Here is a 4,824-nt window from a genome sequence, read left to right as displayed (position 1 = left end):
GCTAGACTGACTATTTTGATAACTGAATTACTGAACCGTGTATGACTACTTCGACTGTTAACCGGACTCTGAATACTTCTATATTTCTACATAATAAACTATTATATTTTTATACTATTCAGTGTCTCTGTATGCTGATTTGTGCGTGTTATTCCATATCACTCTCATTACGCTTCTCTGCATACTTGCTCTTCTAACGGGGAGCTTAATTACTTAACAGGTGTGGTCAGTGTGTGACACATCCGCTCCACGGGCCGCAAAGAAGAAATGAAAAGTAAAATCTGAGAAGCTAATTTTATTTATGATAGAGAAAGTACAATTTCCATTACAATGAATAATCTTTATTTTTCATAATATTTCATTATTATAATAATCTGTGCCCACCCAAAAGAAGGAAGGAAGGAAGGAAGGAAGGAAGGAAGGAAGGAAGGAAGGAAGGAAGGAAGGAAGGTTGGTTCTCTGAAATAACCAGGAATACAACAGGTGATAAATATCTTGCTGTTCCAATTGGTTGAACAAGAAACACTTTGTGTCAGGTTTTCAAGTGATGAAACCCATTCCAAAAAGAAATGTGCAAAGTCCATCTTCCAAAACAAATTTCTTTTATTTAGGTAGACATCAAATTGGCAAAATCTGTTGTAATTCTGTATCTGACACAAACTGGAATTACACCACATAATATTGTAATTTAGAAACATCCCCCAAAAGTCACATTCTTCAATAAACACTCAATCCACATTGCCCAGTGTCTTCAACCTCTACCTTCCGATCTCAGCAGGAGCAGCCTCTGTTCCCATGGAAAGAAGTTCACCTGGCCAAAACAACCCTCATTATCTCTTTGCTCCTCCACCCCACCTTAAGAAAGTGGCAACCGCACCCACCCCCCTTACACAGTAAAGAGAAAGTAAAAGGAAGAAATGAATATAATAGAGAGCTAAATAAAATGGCTACACATATGTCAAATTTGGGATCGACACTTTGAGCCTGACGAAGGGATCAGAAATATCTTGTAAATTAGTTGAATACATGGAGTTACCAAAGCACTTTCATCAAACTGGAAGTCTGTTAAAAGATTACAAATTATATGTTAAACTTAAACCATAATGGAGAAGTAGCTAAACAAGCACCTATGTTTCTAATTTCCATACTAGTTCAACAGGAAACATTTTGCTAGGGATAGAGTCATGAATGCCACCAAATGATAAAATAAAGAAAAACAACTATCAACCCGGGTTTGAGGAATCCTACTTGTAAATGGATGGCTGAAGAATTTAAAAGAAAAGTCAAGGACCAGCTGCCATGGGAAGTTCAATGTACTCTAAAAAAGCCAGTAAATTAAGTTGGCCTCTGGTTGCTCGAAGTTTAAGGCAGCTGATCTTATGCAAAGGGAATCAAAAGCAGGTGAAGTGAAAACAATATCTGTATTCCCCAGAGAAGGGAAGGAAAGAACAGGAAGAAGATTAGGCTAGAGGGCTGAAGGGAGCATCGATGAGATTTCCTTTTTCACTATGATAACATTGAAGCTAGTGCATCCTTCAGAAGAATGTATATGTAAAGTACTACCTGAATCCCAGAGCTTCTTATGCTGGGTCGACGCAGTTTTTTGAACAACAGTAGTAACAACACTTCTTATTTTTATCACAGTCATCATCTGTCCGGCACTTATCAGGTTCAGGTTGAATGCAGTTGCAATCATTGAATGGACACACACCCGGTTTCTGTTGGATTGGATGTTCTGGTAATGGAAGAGGACAGTACAGGGGGAAAAAAGTAGTATCAATCGTATGTATTAACCTCTCTCATCTGTCTGTCTGTCTGTCTGTCTGTCTGTCTGTCTGTCTGTCTGTCTGTCTGTCTGCCTGCCTGCCTGCCTCTCTGTCTGTCTGTCATCTGTCTATCTAACTATCTATCTTATCTATCTAACTGTCTTATCTATCTATCTATCTTATCAATCTAACTTATCTATCTATCTATCTATCTATCTATCTATCTATCTATCTATCTATCTATCTATCTATCTATCTATCTATCTATCTATCTATCTATCTATCTGGCTTTTACCTTCCTGGATCAGAGGCCTAGGAGTTTGAGGGTTCTGTCCTTCCATTGATCACTTTGGCCTCTACTATCCACATCCTCTCCAGGTTTTTTTGACACTTCTTCAGCTTCTTAAACTCCTTCCTGATGTTGTTCTCACTTGGTGGCAAAAGTGCTTGGGGCTGTGATTCCTAAGCTGGGAGAGAGAATCTCCAAAATTGGTGTTTCCTGTCCAATGGGTGCAGAGCTAAGAACAGCTAAGAAGAGAACCTTCAAACTCCCAGGCCCCTCTAGTAGAGGAGCAGAGACTGAGGAAGACACAACCAACATGGGAGTCAGAAGGAAATTTTTGTATATATCCATGCATTTATATAACTATGCTCATTATATACTTTTCACCTTAAAATATAATGTACTGGTAGTGCTAGATTATCAACTGTCTTGTTTAGTGACCATGCACAGTTAGTACAATAAGGAAAAACTAACTTTATGACCACTCCAGGCATTTATGACCCTCACAAGCAAAGAAAATCTGACAAAAATTTAAAAGCATATTTCACTTAGTGCTTGCTTTGCTTATCAACCGATCTGATGGTCCCAATTATAGTTGCTCAACAAGGACTTCTTGTATTCAGTACATATTTCAACAGTAAAATTATTACCCAAGATTCTTGAAAGAAAGAGCAGAACATATTTTCCTGGGGACTAACAAAGAGGAGATTAATTAGCCTCTGTGTTTGTCCCACACATTCACAGCTACTCAGGGTTTCTATCCACTGTGATACTTGCATCTCTGAGAAGGGAAATTTTGAACAATTCCTATTACCTAATTGAACCCAGAACTTCTCTTTTTAGGAATAATGGATAAATAATTGGAAAAAAAGCCAGGGAAGATTATTTCAATATATGATTAGTTTATTATATGCAGAGAGAAAGATTCAATGGTACCCATTTTGGAAGAATGATTGGTGAAATAGACAAGGAGCAGCAGGAAATTTCCTCACAGAAATTGTTCAACAAATCTTGGTAGAATTCCTAATTTTATCTTTAGTTCAAAGGCCAATGAAATCCACTGACTTTCAGGCTTCCCACTGCAAATTTTACTTAAAGCTTACTTTACTTTACTTTAATATTTTATTAATTATTTTATCTATTATTTCATTTTAATTATTTTATTATGTATTTGTTTTGTTTTCTATAGCCATCTATTTTATTAAATGACTCTTGACGTCTTATAATTTTAAAAATAGTATTAATTTAAAAAAAAAACAATCAAAAGAATAACATTAATTAATTAAAACATCTCATTCAAAGTACACAGCAAAGTATCTGGCCCCTTAACCATGTTGCCAGGAGCGAGGACCCTTGACACATATGGCGCCCCAGGCTCAGGAGCATAGCCAGTTTAGAGATTTACAATAGCTTGTATGGTTCAGCAGCTTCTATTGACAAAGGCACTTTGTCATTACCCTTCAGCAATATAGTTTGTTTTTTGTTTCCTCCTTTCCTGCAACAACCCTGACTGATGCAACACCTAAAGCAAAATGAATTGTAATTTTCTCCAACTTGAAAGTCCTGCAGTGTGCAATGTGTTAAAAAAGTGCTCAGAGCAACCAATGTGGAGTTGGGTTAAGTGATCAATCTCAACTTTAGATTTCTTTATCATTCTTATTTCTATTCAAGTGTTATAAAAATAACATAGATTGATTTTACACTGCAAATGTGCATTTTCAACTTGTTGAGAGAAAATGAAAATTATTTTAAAAGGTCGCCATCTATAGGTGCAGCTATTATCTGTAGCATGGAGAAGCTGTTCTCCAGATTCAGAAAATGACTTAGAATGAGCAACAACTACTGCTGGGCAAAACAGTGTAGGAACAGAAATGTGGTTTTGCTACAGTTGCTGAGAACTGCTATCAGAGTTACAATGCTAAGATACAATGCTAATTTGAGTTTAAAGTCTCCAACAGAATTGTGAATTGTCCTGACATGGTTTAAAACAAAATCCATTGGATAAATTGATACATGGAAAAACTCTCAAGGTCCACAGATTGATTGACTAATAAAAAAAACTAGAGTAAATTATACTGCATAACAGTTTAAAATGTGCAAACATATTTCCATGATAATAATGGCATTAAAAGCTATATAAATTAATATTCTATCAGCTCTATCAAATAGACAATTTAAAAGTAAAGTTGAAGGCATAAAACTCAGTGAGGCTTCCTTCTCTTTCCTCCATCATCTCTCTTCACCAAACAGCTACTTTTATGTCTCACCTGTTATGAGGTCGCTCCCGGTTGTGGAGGGGAATCCCATCCAAAGAGCTAGAAGGCCCACAAGGAGAAAGGTGGTGAGCAACTTCATGCTGTCCTCCAGATTCAGCAAATGACTTAGAATGATCAAAAACTACTGCTGGGGAAAACAGTGCAGGAACAGAAATGTGGTTAGGGCTACAGTTGCACAGAACTGCTATCAGAGTTTTGCCAAACTGGTTTATATGCTTCAGTTTGTCTCCTCCCCTTTACTTTACTTTACTTTACTTTTATTTAGATTTTTATACCGCCCCCTCTCCCCAAAGGGACTCGGGGCGGTGTACAGTCAAATAAAAACACATCAATAAATAGAAAATACAAACACAAAGAGGAGGCAATAAGAAACTGTACATATCTGAAGTAAAGTAGTTAAAAGCAATATTTAAATACCCTAAAAATACCCAATTAAAATATCTGCCAGGAGGTAGAATAAAACTATAAATGGGCCAGGCCGGCTAAACGGAACAGGTGA

The 4,824-nt window shown here is 36.8% G+C and overlaps 1 long non-coding RNA gene across 1 annotated transcript; it reads right to left on the bottom strand.

The window, feature by feature from the left end:
* Positions 1 to 450: 450 nt before the first annotated feature.
* Positions 451 to 4,478, bottom strand: LOC309390250. The gene is made up of 3 exons (XR_014175094.1): positions 4,317 to 4,478; positions 1,564 to 1,735; positions 451 to 1,062 (listed from the first exon to the last, which is right to left on the bottom strand). It is a non-coding gene; the product is annotated as an uncharacterized lncRNA (long non-coding RNA).
* Positions 4,479 to 4,824: the final 346 nt, after the last annotated feature.

This window comes from Natrix helvetica (genome assembly GCF_964273705.1).
Source record: "Natrix helvetica genome assembly, chromosome: 3".
NCBI lineage: Eukaryota > Metazoa > Chordata > Lepidosauria > Squamata > Natricidae > Natrix > Natrix helvetica.
This window is presented reverse-complemented; position numbering and strand designations above follow the sequence as displayed.